Source organism: Pristiophorus japonicus, chromosome 3 (assembly GCF_044704955.1).
Source record: "Pristiophorus japonicus isolate sPriJap1 chromosome 3, sPriJap1.hap1, whole genome shotgun sequence".
In the NCBI taxonomy this organism is placed as follows: domain Eukaryota; kingdom Metazoa; phylum Chordata; class Chondrichthyes; family Pristiophoridae; genus Pristiophorus; species Pristiophorus japonicus.
Window position 1 is genome coordinate 72947483 of NC_091979.1, and position 21194 is coordinate 72968676.

The window sequence follows — 21194 nt, forward strand, 5'->3', positions numbered from 1 at the left end:
CCCGAATAATTGTACCAATATCCCATTTGCGTGGACTTGCCCTTTACGCGTGACTGAGAACCTTGATCTGATCACCCTTCTGAAAGTACAGCTCTTTACTATTGGAATGATAATGACATTTCTGCACCGATTGTGCCTTCTTTACCTCGTCAGACAAGTTTGGTTGCAATAAACTGAGACGCGTCCTCAACCTACGCTTCATCAATAATTCAGCAGGTGTGTACCCTGATGTAGAATGAAGCGTAGTTCTTATTTGAAGAGAACATACGCTAACCTGTGTTTAATGCCCACCGATGATGCAGTCTATAGAACTTGTTTCCACAAAGCTTCCTTGACAATCCTGACCGAACTATGTGCTGCACCATTCGGAGCAGGATGATATGGTGCTACCCATGTGTGTTTGATACTGTTGTTTTGTTTTGTGTTCATGTGGATTGTTTTGTTGTAGTGGTAAATCACACGTTCCCGGCCTGCAAGACCATCAGCAGGCAAGGGCCATTAGAGGGAGCAACGTGCGATGGCATACCACTGCAGGGAGCAGCACATGCTACTGCAGGAGGGCGACGGCTGCGAAGCCTGGTCGCTGATTGCAGTGTGGGCAGGCACAGCAGGAGGGGTGAAGGAGCGGCAAGAGTTTGCAGAGGGAAGTGACCGGGGCCCAGGAGAGGCGTGAGTTTGGGGCTCAGAAGAGGCGAGGGCCCAGGGGCAGCACGGGGCCAGCCCACACTGCGATATATGTGCGCAATAGGTCCGTGCAGCAAAGCTGGTCTCCAGTCATCTTGGGTAATCCTTGCCACTGGATCAAGACCTAGCCCTGTCAAGCCCGTGGTTGGTGTGCAATGGCCACCATATGTTTAAAAATTCCACGCACAGGCATCTTCCACCGTTCAAGATGTAGTTCGGGATCTGGAATATTAGGTCCTTCATTGAAACACCTGTGAACTCATCCCTTTTTGGCATGGAAGCAAGTCATCCTCACTGCGAGGGACTGCCTATAATGGATACCATTGTGTCTGGCAAAATTCGTAAATTGCATGGACCGAAATTGCGGCCTATTATCTGAAATAATTTCTTCGGGCAGGCCATGGCATGCAAAATGTCCCACAATTCATCCAATGTACGCTCTGTAGTAGTACATGACCCCATATGTCGTACCGCCAACAATTTTGAATGGTTATCAATTTTAACCAGAAAATTATCACTGCCCCTCTCGCAAAAATCAATATGTATTCTTTGGGATGGTCTCGCCAACCAAGTCCATGTTTGCAGCAGCAAACTCCCTGGCATGGCCCTGCAGTCTTGACAGATAGTATACTTACTTCTAAGTTTTTATCCAACCCAAGCAAAACTTCAGCCACCACGTTCATGCCTATGATGCCACTGTGAAGTTCCGTCAAGACTTTGGCCCGTAATGTATTTCAACCTGCGATTTTACTGCATATGGTACCAGCCTTGGTCTACAAAAAATAGATTTGACATTCAACCTCATCTAAATATGTACATTATATCCCTTGATGCCCTTGAATGAGTCCTCAAACACGTTGGCATATTGCTATTAAGAACTAATTGGTTTATTAGCAAAGGTTTAGCAATCACACTACACATTACCAGTTCATCCACCAAGCTCACAACCACCTGCCTTATCATGGATCCCCTGAACCCAACTGACTGGGGTTTTATAGAGGCTTGTGGACATCACATGACTGGCTAAGACATTCACAACTCAACAGCTCTACAACTATTTTAGTTGTGCACTTTAATCAAGTGCCCCTGTTTAAAGGGGATCACACTCCAAACACTTCCAAACAAGTGCCCTCTTGTTTTTTTTTGAGGACGCTAAAAACACAAATTATACAAGTACCCCCTGACTAAAAGGCGGCACGGGGGTGGGGGCATTAAACCGACAAACATAGACAAATTAAACTTTAAACATGTGGTTCAAATTAAAATTTGGTTGCCAGGGGTGATGATGCACTCCAGTCCCTCCAGCGCCCACCTCTCGCGGAAGGCCGCAAGCATACCAGTGGACACCGCGTGCTCCATCTCCAGGGACACCCTGGCTCAGATGTAAGCACGGAACAGAGGCAGGCAGTCGGGCTGAATGACCCCCTCATCCGCCCGCGACCTGGACCGGCTGATGGCACCCTTGGCCATGCCCAGGAGCAGTCCTACGAGGAGGCCCTCGGACCTATCCGCTCCCCTCCGCACAGGGTGCCCAAAGATAAGGAGTGTGGGACTGAAGTGCAACCAGAATTTGAGGAGCAGCCCCTTTAAATAATAGAAAAGGGGCACCTCGCACATTCCATAAAAACATGGAACACGGACTTTTCCAGACCGCAGAAATTGCAGACGGCCTGGGAGCCTGTGAACCGGCTTAAAAACTTGTTGCACCGGATTGCTCCATACACCACCTTCCAGGTCAAGTCCCCAATAAATAGGAGAGCTCCCGTGTAGAGAGCACTCCATTGGGGATCCTCGACTCCTCCAGTCAACAGCTCTACAACTCTTTTGGTTGTAAACAAAATTAAACAGTTAAATCAAGTGCCCCCTGATCTGGGGGACACTCCAAACACTTTTCAAGTGCCCTTTTTTTGTGTATTTTTTTGTTTTTGTTTTTGTTTTTTTTTTGGCACTAAAAAAACACAAATGTTACAAGTGCCCCCTGGCTAATAGGTGGGGGACACTAAAACCGGCAATAAAACAAATTAAACTTTAAAACATATAAAATCAAATTCAAATTTGGTTGCCGGGGGTGATGATGCACTCCAGTCCCTCCGGCGCCCACCTCTCGCGGAAGATTGCGAGCGTACCGGTGGGCACCGCGTGCTCCATCTCCAGGGACACCCTGGCCCGGATGTAAGCATGGAAGAGAGGCAGGCAGTCAGGCTGAACGACCCCCTCGACTGCCTGCTGCCTGGACCGGCTGATGGCCCCCTTGGCCGTGCCCAGGAGGCCCTCGGATCTGCCCGCTCCCCTCCGCACAGGGTGCCCAAAGATCAGGAGTGTGGGACTGAAGTGCAACCAGAATTTGAGGAGCAGCCCCTTTAGTGGAACAGGGGCTACAATCTCGCACATTCCAGAAAAACATGGTTCACGGACTCCTTCAGACCGCAGAAATTGCATGCGGCCTGGGAGCCTGTGAACCGACTTAAAAATTTGTTGCATGTGACTGCTCCGTGCACGTCCCCGATAAATAGTGGGAGGACCCCCGCGTGGAGAGCACTCCATTGGGGACCCCGCCTCCTCCGGTCAACAACTCTACAACTCTTTTTGGTTGGAAACAAAAAATAACAGTGAAATCAAGTGCCCCCCCCCCCGATCTGGGGGACACTCCAAATGCTTATCATGGCCCTTTTTATATATTTTTTTGTATTTTTTTTGTGTTTTTTGGGGGGGGTTTTTGTGGGGTTTTTTGGGCCCTAAAATTGTAAATTTACAAGTGCCCTCTATAAAAGGGGAGGGGGGACACAAAAACCAGCAATTAAAACAAATTAAACTTTAAAACATATAAAATCAAATTAAAATTAGGTTGCCGGGGGTAATGATGCACTCCAGTCCCTCCGGCACCCACCTCTCGCGGAAGACCGCGAACGTACCGGTGGACACCGCGTGCTCCATCTCCAGGGACACCCTGGCTCGGATGTAACTACGGAAGAGAGGCAGACAGTCGGGCTGAACGACTCCCTCGACCGCCCGCTGCCTGGACCGGCTGATGGCCCCCTTGGCCGTGCCCAGGAGGCCCTCGGACCCACAGGGTGCCCAAAGATCAGGAGTGTGGGACTGAAGTGCAGCCAGAAATTGAGGAGCAGCCCCTTTAAATAATGGAACAGGGGCTGCAACCTCGCACATTCCAGAAAAACATGGAACATGGACTCCTCCAGACCGCAGAAATTGCAGGTGGCCTGGGAGCCCGTGAACCGGCTTAAAAATTTGTTGCACGGGACTGCTCCGTGCACCACTCTCCAGGCCAAGTCCCCGATTAAATAGTGGGAGGACTCCCGCATAGAGTGCACTCTATCGGGGACCCCCGCCTCCTCCGGTCAACAGCTCTACAACTCTTTTGGGGGGGAACAAAATAAACATTAGATCAAGTGCCCCCCCCGATCTGGGGGTCACTCCAGACACTTTTAACAGCCCTCTTTTTTCATATTTTTTGGGGGTTTTTTTGTGGTTTAAAAAATTTTTTTTTTAGGGCATTAAAATGATATATTGTACAAATGACCCCCATAAAAGGGGAGGGGGATACTAAAACCCCGGCAATTAAAACAAATTAAACTTTAAAACATGTAAAATCAAATTAAAATTTGGTTGCCAGGGGTGATGATGCACTCCAGTCCCTCCGGCGCCCACCTCTCGCGGAAGGCCGCGAGCGTACCAGTGGACACCACGTGCTCCATCTCCAGGGACACCCTGGCCCGGATGTAGGTGCGGAAGAGAGGCAGGCAGTCAGGCTGAACGACCCCATCGACCACCCGCTGCCTGGACTGGCAGATGGCACCCTTGGCCGTGCCCGGGAGCAGTCCTACGAGGAGGCCCTCAGATCTACCCGCTCCCTTCTGCACAGGATGCCCAAAGATCAGGAGTGTGGGACTGAAGTGCAGCCAGAAATTGAGGAGCAGCCCCTTTAAATAATGAAACAGGGGCTGCAACCTCGCACACTCCATAAAAACATGGAACACGGACTCTTCCAGACCGCAGAAATTGCAGGCGGCCTGGGAGTCCGTGAACCGGCTTAAAAATTTGTTGCACGGCACTGCTCCGTGCACCACCCTCCAGGCCAAGTCCCCGATGAATAGTGGGAGGACTCCCGCATAGAGTGCCCTCCATCGGGGACCCCCGCCTCCTCCGGACAGCAAGATGGTACGCCATGGCGTGTCCGGACGGCAGACGAGGATGGCAAAGTTGAGATTGTGCAGGAGCAGCCCGTACAGGAAACCCCTCCGCGCGGAACTGAAAGGCACAGAAGGGATTTCCCCGAGGCGGCTCAAGTTGTGAGGCGCCGGCTCCCGAGGGAGGTTCCGGGGTTTGGCGCTGATGAGGAATTCCGTCCGGATGAGGGTCAGTTCGGACGGGATCTCCCCACGTGCTTGAGCCTCCTCGATGCACCTAATGGAGTCAGGGCCCAGAGCTGTTTTTAGCGACTCGATGGCATCGGCCGCGCGGCGGACGTCGGATGAATTTAGGCGCCGGGCCAGCGTGTCTGGCGCCATCCAGCCCACTCCTCCGCCATCGAGCAGGTCCCTGAACCTGGTCACCTCCCCAGCCACAGCCCTCTCGTCCGACTGCCACCTAAAACCTCGGTCATGGAGGTACGGATTCCCGAGCAGCAGCTCCTGCAGGACGGCCGCCACTCCAGCCGGTGGAGAGCTATGCTTGGTGGAGACTTTGTTCTAGACCCTGGTGAGTTCCTTGTAAAAGACAGGCAGCTCCTGGGCGGCGGTCCTGACGTCCCCCAAGCTCACAAACAGGAGCTGCATGTCGTAGTTGAGGCCGTGCTGCTGGCGGAAGAAATACGTCGCCAGCCCACGCCACCTAGGAGGGGGCTCGACGTAAAGGTATCTCTGCAGGGTCTGAAGACGGAAAGTCGCTAGCTGGGTGCTGACGCACACCAACGACTGACCGCCCTCCCTAAGCGGGAGACTCAAGACCGCGGCAGAGCCCCAGTGCTTCCTGTTGTTCCAGAAGAAGTCCACCAGCTTCTTCTGTATCTTGGCGACAAACGCAGGGGGAGGGGTCAAAGTGACCAGCCGATACCACAGCATTGCGGCCACCAGCTGGTTTATGACTAGCGCTCGACCCCTGTAGGACAGCACTCGGAGCAGTCCTGTCCAGCGCCCTAGGCGAGCGGCGACCTTGGCCTCCAGCTCCTGCCAGTTCGCCGGCCAGGCTTCCTCATCGGGGCTAAGGTAGACTCTCAGATAGAGGAGATGGGCCGTGCTCCAGGCAAAAGGTCTGAGCTCCTCCGGCAGGGAGTCCACCTGCCACTGACCCACCAGGAGTCCGGAACATTTCTCCCAGTTGATCCTGGCGGAGGATGTGGCCGAGTAAATCTCCTGGCACTCGCGCATCCTCCGCAGGTCAGCGGCATCCTCTACCATGAGGAGCACGTCATCGGCGTAAGCCGAGAGGACGACCTCCACGCCCAGCCCTTGCAGAGCCAGTCCCATCAACCTCATCCGCAGAAGGCGCAGGAAAGGCTCCACGCAGATGGCATATAACTGGCCGGACATGGGGCATCCCTGGCGCACCCCTCTCCCAAAGCGAAGGGGCGCCGTCAAGGACCCGTTAACCTTAATCCGCGGCGGCGTACAAAAGTCGGATCCAGGCAACGAAATGCGTCCTGAACCCGAAAGCGCGCAGAGTTCCGAACAGATAGTTGTGATCCACCCTGTCGACCGCCTTCTCTTGGTCGAGGGATAGGAAAGCGACCGACAGACCAGCCCCCTGGGTGTGATGGATGAGGTCCCAGATCAGATGGATGTTATCGTGGATTGTCCGGCCCGGGACCGTGTAGGACTGGTCGGGGTGGATCATGTGGTCCAGCACGGCACCAAGGCGAGCACACATCACCCTGGTGAAGATTTTGTAGTCCGTGCTGAGGAGGGAGACCGGGCGCCAGTTCTTAAGGAGGTGGAGATCGCCCTTCTTAGGCAGCAGGACGATGACTGCCCTGCGCCAAGAGAGGGGCATCTCCCCGGTCGACAGACTTTCCCCCAGGACCCGCGCGTAGTCGCTCCCCAGGACGTCCCTGAACGCCCTGTGAAACTCCACGGTCAGCCCGTCCAGCCCCGGAGCTTTTCCCCTCGAGAGCCGGTCGAGGGCGCCGGTCAGCTCCGCCAGGCTTAGCGGAGGTTCCAGATTTTCAGCGCCCTCCGGGCTGACCTTCGGCAGGTTCTCCCACAAAACTCTAAGCGCTTCCTCGCTGGACGGCTCCGGAGAGAACAGAGCCCCGTAATATTCACGGACCCTGTTGTTGACGCCCTCCGGATCCGAGACGAGAGAGCCGTCGTCGGCCAGCAGCGTCAAGAGCTGCTTACGGACACTCTGCCTTTTTTCCAGCGAGTAGAAGAAGGGGGAGCCGCGGTCCAGATCCCGCAGGAACTGGATCCGCGACCTCACGAACGCGCCTCGGGACCCGACGAACTACAGGTCCTTCAGCGCGGCCTTCTTCGCTTCGTACACCGTCCGCAGGGCCTGGTCCTCGACGACTTGACCGAGACGGGCTTCCAGGTCGAGCACCTCTTTTTCTAGGCGCCCGACTCTGGCCGCCCGCCTCTTGGTCGACCCCCTCGCGTACTCTTGACAGAAGACACGGACGTGAGCCTTGCCCACGTCCCACCATAGCCTCAAGGAGGGGAAGCCCCCCTGCTTCCTTCTCCAGTCGGCCCAGAAACGACGGAACGAGTCCTGGAACCGCACGTCCTCCAGCAGCCGGTTGTTAAAGTGCCAGTACGCGGACCCCGTCCTCGCGCGGAGCGAAGCGAGCTCCGCCCACACCAGGTGATGGTCCGAACACGGCACCGGCCGCATGGAGGCCGCCGGGACACAGGAAACGTACACCCGAGACACGTAAAGGCGGTCGATTCTGGACCATCCTCTTCCAGGCCTCACCCAAGTAAAGGCGCTAGAGTCGGGGTGGAGATTTCGCCAGACGTCCACCAAGTCGAAGGACCCGACCAGGTCCCTCAACTTCTCGATCACCGTCATGCTCTGTGGTGAACCGGAGCGGTCCCTCGCCTCGAGGGTGCAGTTAAAATCCCCCCCGAGGACAATGCAGTCGCCGACGTCGACGGAGCCAAGAAGAGCGGACACTTCTTCGAAGAAGTGCGTTTGCTGCGGGCCGGGCTGAGGGGCGTACACGTTCACGAGATGGAGTGGCACATCCCCCAGGCGAACTGTGATGTGCAACAAGCGGCCTGGCACGGGCTCCTCGACCCCCAAGATCTCCGGCTGAAAATACGGGGCCAGCAAGATGGCCACCCCACAAGAAGTGGCGGTGAGGTGGCTCATGTGGACCTCTCCTTGCCATTCCAGGAGCCACGTGGCTTCGTCTCCCGGAACGGTGTGGGTTTCTTGCAGGAAGCACACCGCATATTTCCCCTCCCGCAGGAGCGAAAAATTGTCAAATCTACGGCGTGCCTCTCTGCCGCCGTTGATGTTGAGGCTGGCTGTGGTTATCTTCATGACAAAAGCATCGTGCAACCTCTACCTTAACCTATTGTGGGGGAGGGAGCGGAGTCGTTTGTTGACCTCCACTCCCTCAGCAACCCAGCGAGGAACGTTTTGAGCCGACGCAGCTCAAGGTTTTGCGCCTTTGATAAAGGCCCGCCCGTGGCCATGGTTTTAGCGGCGGCGCGGACGGACGTGATGAGCAGTACCGGCTCGGACCATTTTTCCAGGGCCAGATGGGCTCAGTTGCAGCGACCCTGGCTCTGGGCCAAAAAGTCCCGGAGCTCCTTTACAGGATTGAGGGGGGACTCAGCGGCGGGCACGAGGAGATCCACCGCCTCACTGGCGATGGACTCCAGATCTTCTCCCGTGTCCTCCACCGAGTCCCCGTCCCCCTCCGGGAGGTCGCCGCCAGCAGCCGGCCCATCAACCGCACGAAGTACGGCAAACAGCCCGGCCGCTCCATCCGGGCCTGGCTCTGCCCCGATCACACCCCCAGGATCGTCGGCAGAGGAATCCCCACTGGGCTCTTTTATTTGTGGTGCTGGGTCGGGAAGCGACAGCGGAAGGGGTTCCTCCTCCGACCCAGGAACCGGGGAACATGGAGAGACCTGGTCAAAGAAATGCTCCAGGTCCTCCAATTCCTCCAGCTCCAAATTTGGGGGCGAGGGTTGGTGTTCTTCCCCCTCCCCGCCGATATCCCCCGGCCCAGCGTGTGTTGGTTCATTAAAATTATTAAAATTTTCTATATCTGTCGGGTCGAGCAACTCCCAGGGGAAGTTGGATAATGGCTGGGCGGGCTCAGGTTCGGCCTTTTCGGCCCCGCCCGCTTCAGTCCCCGGAACGCTCGACCCGGCGGCGAAGCATTCCTCCGACGGCTCCACGCTCCCCACGACAGGCAGATCTTCCTCGCCATCCCCGGGAGGCAGAGGCTGGGCAGCCTCGACTGTCTGACCCTCCCCGGGGACAGATTCCTCCCGCCTACAGCTCAGTTTGGGGGCGCTGGTGGGGGACGCGGGACACACGCCGGGCACCGATTCCTCCGCGGAGGGATGTTGTTCCCCCTCCACCTCATTGGAGCGGCGCCTCCTTTTGTTCCTGGGGGGGCGCGGAGGCAGGGAGACCTCCATGTCTGCCGAGGCTTCCTGCTCCGCTCCCCCCTTTTTCTTGCCCGCGCCCGAGCCCCTCTGCATTATTGGTCGAAGGCTCGGGCATGGGCTCAGGGCACCCCGCGCTCGCCGGTGACAGGGTTGGGCTGAGTGCGGTGATCAGACTGTCTGGCGCACTGAGGGGACCCGCCTCGAGGTGTTTTGTCTTCCTCCGCACCTTCTTTCCGCCCGGATGCGCTCTCTCCCCCCTGCCGGAGGTCGTGAAAACAAATGCCTCCGATGATGCCCGCGCACCCACAGCTCCCGGCACGCGGACGCTACTTGGAGGAGAGGTGGCGGCAGTGCCAGCCTTGGCCACCTTAGGTGGTTTGGCGGCCTTGGAGGCGGGGCAGTTCTTACGGACGTGCCCCACCTCCCTACAGGCATGGCACCGCACGCCGTCCGACGTCCAGAAGACGCGGTAGGCAGTCCCCTCGTGCACCACATTAAAAGTGCCCTCTGTCTTCTCCTCCCACGCCAGCCGGACAAAGAGCTGGCGGCGGAAGGAGAACACGTGGCGCAGGCTGTTCTCCCTGAGGCCGAGCGGTATGGGGTTAATCCCTGACCTTACCTCCCCCAGTTGGTGTAGGTGAGGGAGGAGGAGCTCAGCGGGAACAAAGGGCGGGACGTTTGAAAGGATGACCCTCTGCGCAGTGGCCTCAAGAGGGTCCACCGGCAGGAACGTCCCGCCCACCGTGAGCCCCTTTTCAAGGGCCAGGGACACCGCCCGCTCCGACCCCAGGAAGAACACAGCCTTCCCAGACATTTTGGAGGCTGCGACAATGGCCGAGGGGCCGACTACCCCAGCCATCGCCCGCACGCACTCCTCAATGCTCATTGTGGGGTGAGTGTAGCTCTTGACCCCGTGTTTTTTCATAATTAATCTGAATGGTGGCAGGGCAGCAGGAGGCGCAGGAGGCGCCGTGGATGCAGACGCCGCCTGCGCGTACATCTCCGCTGACCCTGCCACCGGCATGGATGGGGTCGCCATCACGGGGTCCCTTTAAGGGCTACACCCACCCCAAAGTCACAGGCCTTAATGGTCTTAATTGGCCTTAGTTGATGTTTGAGCAGAGGGAGCTCTTACAAAGGCACACCTCTCCCCTGGTTTAACGATTGGGGAGGGGCCTTGCTCCCTCTGCTCAGTTGTCTTAATTTAATTTTTAATTAGGAGGAAAGGGGCTCTCAGAGAAAGAGGGGAGAGACAGAGAGAGTGACAGAGAAAGAGGGAGGGGGGTGGGAAAGAGGGAAGCTGTGAGAGCAGGTCTCCCCTCACAGAGTTGGGTGGGTGTTGCTGGGGTGCACTCCCCAGATGGCAAAAGAACACAGTCCTATTAGGTGGTCTTCGGGTGGGGTAGAAGATGTCTTCACCCGGGATAGCTGGAACTACCCAGGTATAGCACTCCAACAATGTTAAACAAGATGTAAACGAGTCTTCACCCAGGTAGCTCCAGCTATCCCAGGCTAGGCAATGGGGGAGGGGTCCTTCAGTGGTGTGTGGGGCCTAGTTATGAACACGACCCCCACACACACTTCCACACACACACATACCCCCCGCGATGTTCCGGCCCTCGAATTATTCTTCTTTCCTCCCCCCACCGATAAAACAAAGTCTTTAGGGGAATGCACCAGTACACCTACCTGTAGAATGTTCATGGCTCTCCCTCCTTCCACACTGGATGGTTGATATTTCCCCCTCTCTCCAACTCTCTGGAGAAGTATTCTCTCCTCCTCTCCCTCTGGATGAATGGATATGTAGTAAGCCCCTTCCTCCTCTTCCTGGGGTGTTCTCAGGGTACACAGGCCTTCAGGCAGGAGACAAAGCAGGGAGCTCCTTCCCTCACTGCTCCAAGCTCCAAATGAACAGGCCACGCCTCCAACAGCTCCACAAACCTGTGAGCATCCTCACAGGTGCATACGTTACATTACCTAACTTCATGTATTTATTGAGACACTTCCTGTGCCTGAGCACGCCCAACTGTAAGGAGCATGGGATCTACTTTTATGGGAGTGACGACTGCAATTGAACCATTAGAAGGTATCCGCAGCATGCCCAAATTTGTAACACATATTTTAGCCCCGGCAAAAACCGAGTGGTCAGTGAAAATCAGGGCTGCAATTTAACCCCACCGATCGCACTGCCGTGGGGTGTAATTTTAACCTATTGTTTTTAAGTATGCAGCTGGGCTCCAATGATGCGATCTATCTCTATCCCTCCCTCCGGACCTAAAAAGGAAATCTTGGATACTAAAAACAGAAAATGCTCGAAATGCTCAGCATGTCAGGCAGCATCTGTGACGAGAGAGAAACAAAGGTAACGTTTCAGGTTGATGACCTTTTGTTTGAACTGGAGCAAGTTAGAGATGTAACAGATTTTCAAGAGGTTAATGTCAAGAGGTCAAAAGGAAATTTTGGACCCCTCCTTGCACAGACACAGACATACTAATTGACAGCAAGGGACTATTCCTTTTGGATCTCCAGCAGCGGCCTCCTGCCACCCAAAATCCTTCTGCCACCCGCTGTTCAGGTAGGGCTTCCCATCGGGCCTACTCATCCCATTAGCAGTGTGACAACCAGCATTATATACAATACTCCAAGTGTAGTCGGATCAGTTGTGTGACCTCAGTAAGTTTTGATTTCACATTTTTAATTCTGCATCGCAGCATTTTATTATTTTAATTGCCACACTAAATTGTTTCGACATTGACAGTCCCTTTCGGAATCTATCTGCCTAATCCAATCACTTTGTGCATTTGTCGCATTTTACCTCATTCAATGTGCAACACTTTACATTTATTAGTATTGTGTTTGGTCTGTTTATCCACCAATCTGCATCAATGAGTTATGCTGCTCACCATGTGTTCATGATCAGCTCTTCGCTGTCCATGTAGTGATGGCTTAAATTTTCAAAGTTCTGTTGTCTGATCACTAAGAGACAGGAAACAGAGAGTAGTCGTGAACAGTTGTTTTTCAGACTGGAGGAAGGTATACAGTGGTGTTCCCCAGGAGTTGGTACTTGGATCACTGCTTTTCTTGCTATATATTAATAACTTGGACTTGGGTGTACAGGGCACAATTTCAAAATTTGCAGATGACACAAAACTTGGAAGTATAGTGAGGAGGATGGAGATGGACTTCAAGCGGACATAGACAAGCTGGTGGAATGGGCAGACATGGGGCCGATGAAATTTAACACAGATAAGTGCAGAGCGATTCATTTTAGTAGGAAGAACGTGGCGAGGCAATATAAACTAAAGGGTACATTTCTAAACGGGGTGCATGAACAGAGACACTTGGGAGTATATGTGCACAATTTGTTGATGGTGGCTGGGCATGTTGAGAAAGCGGTTAAAAAAGCTTACGGGATCCTGGGCTTAATAAATAGAGGCATGTGGGAGAAATTGAGGAGCGCCTCATTTGGGACGTTGACTTTTAAAGGGTTTGAAAATTAGCGGCAGGTGCTAATGTTTTCAAACTTTTGAAAAGTTTTCCGTTTGCGCTCCAGGGAAGAATTGGAGGGCTAAATCAAGTGCTCCACTTCCTTCCTGGAGCGCAATCGACAGCAGGTGGGGTGGTAGCTGTGCAGCCCTGAACACTGGGCTCCTTCCCTCCCTTAAAGGGAAGGGTCGTCGCTGCAGGCTCTTCAAAAAAAACACGATAACTCTCCCCAATGGTAGCCACGATCCTGCCCGATGCACTCAAGCAGAGTGCCGGGCTGATCGATCGCATGCAAAGAAGAACGGCCAGAAACCTGAAAGAGAGAAGGTAATTGTTATGTATGAATTAAGATTCTGACTAGATACTGTGAACTCAAAGTAAAGTGTGACCTTAGTCTTTTATTGCAGGTCTCCAGAGTGCCTCTCCAGTCTGCGAGGCCTCCTTAAGTACCTGTGCTCCCAAGAGATTATGGGATCCCTTGGGACTCCAGGGGATGAGCCCTCTGGTGGCTGTACAAAGTATATACAAGTTTACATATATAATAACACTTCCCCCCCCCCCACACACACCCCCCTCCCCCCTGCAAAAAGTCAACAGTGTAACTATTTACAAGGTGAGACGATCTGGGGCCCTTCTTTCCCTGGTTGATCGTCTCGGTGCAGATGCTGGTATTGGTGAACCATCTGTTGGGCCCTCACTGGGCTGCTGTGCAGCTGGCCTTGCTGGGCTGTCTGGTGTGGTGAGTCCTGCTGGGCTGCTGTGGATGATGGGTTCTGTTTCGTGGCCATCCGCGGTGTCGATTGCCGCTGGTGTGTATGTTGTGGGGTCAAAGAAGGTAGGGTCCAAAGTGGGTTGCTCAGGATAGTCTGTGAATCTGAGTTTGATTTGGTCCAAGTGTTTCCAGTGAATGAGTCCATTTGAAAGTTTGACCTGAAACACCCTGCTCCCCTCTGTGGCCACAACAGTGCCAGGAAGCCACTTGGGACCTTGTCCATAATTCAATATAAAGGCAGGATCATTGATTTCAATTTTGCATGACACATTTGCGCTATCATGATATGTACTTTGTTAAAGCCACCTGCTCTCTACCTGTTCATGTAGATCAGGGTGAACTAACGAGAGCCTTGTCTTAAGTGCCCTTTTCATGAGCAGTTCAGCAGGTGGAATCCCAGTGAGGGAATGGGGCCTCGTGCAGTAACTAAGCAGGACTCGGGATAGGCGAGTCTGCAGTGAGCCTTCAGTTGCCCTCTTCAAGCCCTGCTTGAGAGTTTGCACTGCTCTTTCTGCCTGACCATTGCATGTTGGTTTGAACGGGGCAGATGTGACATGTTTGATCCCGTTGCGGGTCATGAATTCTTTGAACTCGGCATTGGTAAAACATGGCCCGTTTTCGCACACAAGGACATCGGATAGTCTATGCATAGCAAACATGGCCCGCAGGCTTTCAGTGGTGGCAGCGGACGTGCTTGACGACATTATCTCACATTCAATCCATTTGGATTATGCATCTACAACCACAAGGAACATTTTACCCAAGAATGGGCCTGCATAGTCGACATGTACCCTAGACCACGGTTTGGTGGGCCAAGACCATAAACATAGCGGCGCCTCTCTGGGTGCGTTACTTGACTGTGAGCATGTGTTACATCTGTGAACGCAGGACTAAGTCCGCATCGATACCGGGCCACCACGGTGTGATCTGGCTATCGCTTTCATCATTACGATGCCTGGGTGGGTATCTTGGAGGTCACTGATGAAGGTTTCTCTGCCCCTCTTGGGAACCACTACTCGATTACCCCACAGAAGGCAGTCTGCCTGAATGGACATTTCATCTTTGCGCCGCTGGAACGGCTTTATCTCTTCCTGCATTTCTACTGGGACACTGGACCAGCTCCAGTGAAGCACACAGTTTTTAACTAGGGACAGTAAGGGGTCCTGGCTCATCCAGGTTCTAATCTGTCAGGCTGTGACGGGTGATTGCTCACTCTCAAATGCTTCCAATACCATGACTAAATCTGTGGGCTGTGCTATTTCCACCCCCGTGGTGGGCAATGGCAGCCTACTGAGAGCATCGGCACAGTTTTCTGTGCCTGGCCTGTGGCGGATAGCGTAGTTGTATCCGGATAACGTGAGCAGCCATCTCTGGATGCGGGCCGGTGCATTAGTATTTATCCCCTTACTCTTGGAAAACAGGGATATCAGTGGCTTATGGTCAGTTTCCAATTCAAATTTTAGCCCAAACAGATATTGATGCATTTTCTTTACCCCATAAAAACACGCTAACGTTTCTTTTTCGATCATGCTGTAGGCTCTCAGCCCTAGACAGACGCCTGGATGCATAAGCAACCGGTTGCAATTTCCCAAAATCATTAGCTTGTTGCAATACACACCCGACGCCATACGACGACGCATCACATGCTAGTACCAAACGCTTACATGGATCATACAACACAAGCAATTTGTTTGAGCATAACAATTTTCTCGCTTTTACAAAGGCATTTTCTTGGCTTTTGCCCCATACCCATTCATCTCCTTTACGCAGTAAGGAGTGCAGTGGTTCTAACAGTGTGCTGAGACCCGGTAAGAAGTTACCAAAGTAGTTCAGGAGTCCTAGAAACGACCGCAGCTCCATCACATTCTGTGGCCTCAGTGCATTCTCGATTGCCTCCGTCTTCGAATCGGTGGGCATGATGCCATCCGCCGCGATTCTTCTCCTCAGGAACTCCACTTCAGGCGCCAGGAAAACGCACTTCTAGCATTTTAACCTGAGCCCCATGTGGTTGAGTCCACGAAGAACCTCCTCCAAGTTCTGCAGATGCTCGACTGTGTCCCGACCTGTAACCAAGATGTCGCCCTGGAAGACCACCGTGCATGGGACCAACTTCAGTAAACTTTCCATGTTTCTCTGGAATATCGCCGCCACTGATCGAATTCCAAATGGGCATCTGTTATAAATGAAGAGACCTTTGTGCGTGTTGATGCCAATGAGGGCGTTAGATGATTCCTCCAGCTCCTGCGTCATGTAGGCCGAGGTCAAGTCCAGCTTCGTGAACGTCTTTCCTCCCGCGAGAGTAACAAAATAGATACTTTGTAACCACCACAGATTCTGACGGTGCCGTCTCCTTGAGGACAAGAATGGTTGGACTGGCCCACTCGTTGAATTCGATCGGCAAAATGATGCCCTCTCTTTGCAGCCGGTCGAGTTCGATCTCCAACCTTTCTCTCATCATGTTTGGTATTGCTCTCATCTTGTGCCCCTGGAATTAGGTGGATCTGCACTTTTGCTCCTTGGAACTTCCCGAGGCCTGGTTCGAACAGCGAGGGGAACTTGTTTAAGACCTGGGCACATGAAGTGTCGTCAGCGGACAATAGCGCTTGGATGTCGTCCCTATTCCAGTGTATCTTTCCCAGCCAGCTCCTGCCGAGCAGTGTGGGTTACCACCAGGTACAACCCAGAGTGTTAGCTTGTGCATCGCTCCATCATAGGAAACTTTTACAGTAGCACTGCCGATTATGGGAATCAGTTCCTTTGTGTCAGTTCTACGTTTTGTGTGAATTGGAGTCAAGACTGGCCTTGAGGCCTTGCTGCACCATAATATTTCAAAAGTCTTTTTGCTCGTAATGGACTGGCTCGTGCCCGTGTCCAGTTCCATTGACACCGGGAGTCTATTTAGTTCAACCTTCAGCATTATCGGGGGACACTTGGTGGTGAATGTGTGCACCCCATATGCCTCTGCCTCCTCGGTCTGAGGCTCTGGTTCATTGTGATCCGCCATGGATCTGTCTTCCTCTGCAACATGGTGGTTTGCAGGATTAACAGGATTTGCAGCTCGCCTTCTCATACGTTGGAGGAGTTCCATTGTTCCACAGCCCTTGCAAACATACCCTTTGAAGCGGCATGAATGGAAACAATGATCACCCCTGCAGCGCCAACAAAGTGTTAATGGCCTTGCATTCATTACCCTTGATGGTGGACTCTGAGTCATCTGCAGACGTGCAGCTGCAGGCATGTGGGGCCTGCCCTATACGTTGCGATTTGAAAACAACATCACTTTTTTCACAGTACCTGTAGCTGCACTCATGTGCTGCAGGATTTGCTTAGTATTGTCAATGGTGGCAATGAACGCCTAGGCTATCGCTATGACCTTACTCAAGGTAGGGGTCTCCACAGTCAACAGTTTGCGAGTATCATTTCATGGCCAATGCCAAGTAAGAAAAAGTCTCTGAGCATGTGCTCCAAATGTCCTTCAAATTCGCAATGTCCTGCAAGGCGTCTTAGCTCAGCGACATAACTCGCCACTTCCTGGCCTTCAGACCTTTTGTAGGTGTAGAACCGATATCTGGCCATCAGAATGCTTTCGTTCGGGTTCAGATGCTCCCGGACCAGTGTGCACAAATCAACGTATGATTTCTCTGTGGGTTTCGCTGGAGCAAGCAGGTTTTTCATGAGGCCAGACGGTGAGGAGAATCGCCCTTCGTTTGGCAGCGTTTGCTTCTCCTTCTAGCTCGTTGGCCACGAAGTATCGGTCGAGTCGCTCCACGAAGGTTTCCCAATCATCTCCCTCCAAGAATTTCTCCAGGATGCCCACTGTTCTCTGCATTGTTGTGTTTGTCATTTGTATCTCGTCGCCAGTTGTTATGTATGAATAAAGAGTCTGACTGGATACTATGAGCTCAAAGTAAAGTGTGACCTTAGTCTTTTATTGCAGGTCTCCAGAGTGCCTCTCCAGCAGTGAGGCCTCCTTAAGTACCTGTGCTCCCAATGGATTATGGGATCCCTTGGGACTCCAGGGGATGAGCCCTCTGGTGGCTGTACAATGTATATACACATTTACATATATAACAGTAATTTTTTATTTTTCTACTTACTTTGGCCACTCGCCTTTAAGTATCTCCCCCGAAATATCCGGCCTCCTGATGGATGCCTCCTGCAGCTGCCGGTGTTTTTGCCCAGTGATGCTGCAGGGAGCGGAACCCAAGTTCAGGTCTGGGGCGCTACCGAGGCAATATGCACGGCGATGACATCACAATCTCCGGGCGAAGGAGATCGTGGCGCAATGCCGCACCACCGCCACAAACCTCCCACTAAATATGACGGGAGTCGATGTTATCACCGTGCCCGATTGGTACCTGGTTAGCGTCCCTTTACCGCCCATCGTGCCCCCTCCCCCAGAGGTGATAATGGGAGGTGCTAAAGACGCCAATTTCTAGGCCGTTGAAAACACTGGGTTGACCTCAACTGGATAATTGTGACAATTCTGGGCACCACAATTGAGGAAGGATGTGATGGCCTTAGAGAGGGGGCAGAAAAGATTGACAAGAATGCTTCCAGGGATGAGGGACTTCAGTTACGTGGATAGACTGGAGAAGCTGGGGTTGTTCTCCTTAGAGCAGGGAAGGTTGAGAGGAGATTTGATCGAGGTGTTCAAAATCATGAGTCTAGACAGAGAGATACCGTTCCCATTGATGGAAGGGTCGAGAACCAGAGGACAGAGATTTAAGGTAATTGGCAGAAGAACCAAAGGCGATGAGGAAAAACTTTTTTACACCGCAAATGGTTATGATCTGGAATGTACTGCCTGATAGGGTGGTGGAGACAGATTTAATCGTGGCTTTCTAAAGGGAATTGGATAAGCACCTGAATGAAAAAAAAAATTGCAGGGCTTCAGGGAGTGGGACTTGCTGAAGTGCTCTTGCAGAGAGCCAGAATGGAGTTAATGGGCCAAATGGCCTCCTTCTGTGCCGTAACCATTTTATCATCTACTACTGACTATCCTCCTTTTTAGAGGGTGAGAGTAGGAGGTTCCTTTTTGATGTCCAGATGATTCCAGGTACCACGCCACATGGTGTATGTTTGGAATATAGCCAACTCTCTGTGCCAGACTTGGTAATCCAATACCTGAACTAAGCAGATCCACAGGACTGCAGTGTTGATGATTGATCAGCCAGACTGAATCACAGATGGGATCTATCACTGGGAGCTGGGATTCTTCCAACTCCACTCCAGGTAACCCTGTAGGACAAAACCTGAATGGGTACGGCAGTCCTAGTTGGACAAGCAGTGGAACGTTAACTAATAGTTTAAGCTGGTTAAGCTCCAACAGTATCCTTGTGCACATTTGGCGGTCCCTAAGCATTGTCAACCCAGACCTCATCTCTCTGGATTTAGATAAGTGGGGTGTGATCCAACAGTTGAGTGTGTACTCCATATTGAGCAAACACAAACCCTGCTGGTAAGTGTAGCTTTCTCAAGAGCTTGAATTGGATACTCTTGGAAAGGGTGATGGCTCTCAGACATCCAGATGATCAACAAGAAACTGCATAACTGATCCAAATGTTTAGCTGTATCTTTTTTATTTTCAATGCTTTCTATTTGAGTGCACTTTGCAGATTTAACAATCTTGGGCATGGTTTCAAAATCCAGGTTATTTATATGAAGAAAAACCAAGGTCCAAGCACTGAACTGATCCCTGCAAAACACCACTTAATATGTTCCCCTTAACTGTCAAAATATCTCCCGACTACTACCCTGCTTTCTATCCGTTAACCAACTTCATGTGCAGGTCCATGCTCTACTCTGGATCCATATGGTTTTAAGCTTCGTCATCTGGAACCTTATTAAATGTCCAACATGGCTAATTCCACTGTGCTTTATATGTTCATGAAATATTTGTAACAGTAGGCATTGTTAGAAAGAGGTGTACACAACTTTAAATTTACTGTCTGAACCTTTGGCACTGCAGGTTCAGTGTCGAGAATCCGGAGTTCCGGAATGTTCCAGACTCCAGGATGAATGATGGCAGGGTCGTCCAGAATCCGTAAAATATCCGGAATCCGGACCCGCCAACCTCGGGCCTTGCACGCCGCCGCTCGCCTCACTCCCGCTCGCCACCACCACTGCCCTTACCTCGGGGCCTCCTCACCGGCCCGCCCGATGACCTACTCGATGGGGCCCCACCCGACGTGAACACCGGCTCAGCGGGGCCCCACCTGACAAGCTCCTCGGTGGGCCCCGGATGGCCTGAACTGTTCCTCGGCAGGGTCCCCACCCCCCTTTCTAACGTTCCGAAATCCGGAAAAACCCGAACCTGGGCTTAGCTGTTTCCAGATTCATGATGTCAGAAAGCAAATCTGGAAAAGTCCGGAATCCGGAACGGCCTCGGTCCCGAGGGTTCCGGATCTAGGCGCTGCACCTGGGTACTGAATAAATACCATCAGGCCCATGGGTTTTAGAAACATAGAAACATAGAAAATAGGTGCAGGAGTAGGCCATTCGGCCCTTTGAGCCTGCACCACCATTCAATGAGTTCATGGCTGAACATGCAACTTCAGTACCCCATTCCTGCTTTCTCGCCATACCCCTTGATTCCCCTAGTAGTAAGGACTACATCTAACTCCTTATCTTCTTCAGTTACTTTAACTTGTTCAGTATCCTCTGCCACCAAGATCTCAGAATCCTATGGGATCATTTTGTGTGAATATCGCTAGAAAGTATTCATTTAGTAGTTGAACTATTTTCTTCTTAATCCTGAACTCCGTTGTTATGTTTTATTATTCTCACTTCCTCTCTAACTACTTCTTTTACTGTGATGGTGTTGGAGGAATGTTTTATGTTTGTGCTTGACTTCTTTAACTATTCTCATTCCCCAGGACCCTTTTTTTGTGACTGTTCATATGTCTTTTAAACTATTTTTGTGCAATCCTTCAAAACTCCACTTCTTCCTTCTCTCTACTGAGTCTGTATTTCCATTTTAATAAACATCCATTTGAGGGATTGCCTGTTTACCATGTACTTGTTTCTCCTAGTTTATTTACTGTGCTGCTGCAAATGGTGGAGCGGTGGTCTCGCATCAATAGCCTTAAGTAAATACTATGAACCAATTAAATAATTGGCAGTGTTTATCCATGTGACTCGAGAGTCAAGACATATGGCGCAGCAAAATTCCAACAAGTGACAAAACAACATCGGGAATCAACTGGGACTAACTGATATTTTTCAATCGTAATTCACTGTGTCCTACTTCAAGAATACTATAAATATATGTCATAATGCCAACAGTGAAATAACAATCCAGTGAAATAGAAAAAATAAAATGTAGAACACAACCAACATGTAAGGCATATAATCAGCAACATTATGGCATGGTCACACATCAGGACTAAAACGGGAAACTTCTTCATCACTGTCCAACTTCAGTCTCCAGCAGAGCTATCCTCTGCAGATTTTTCTTTACTGAATTCAGAATCTATAGCAAGTGAATCACTTTGACCAAAGCAGCAGCTTCCTCTTTATACATTTCTGTCATTCTGTCCTTCTGTGGTACTAGTATGCAGGTCTTCACATGCCCAGATGTTTCAGAGTTTCCTTACACCTATTTTGAATGTCTTACTAAATACTACATCTAAAAGCTGATGATATTTGGTTAGGCCCATGGTGCT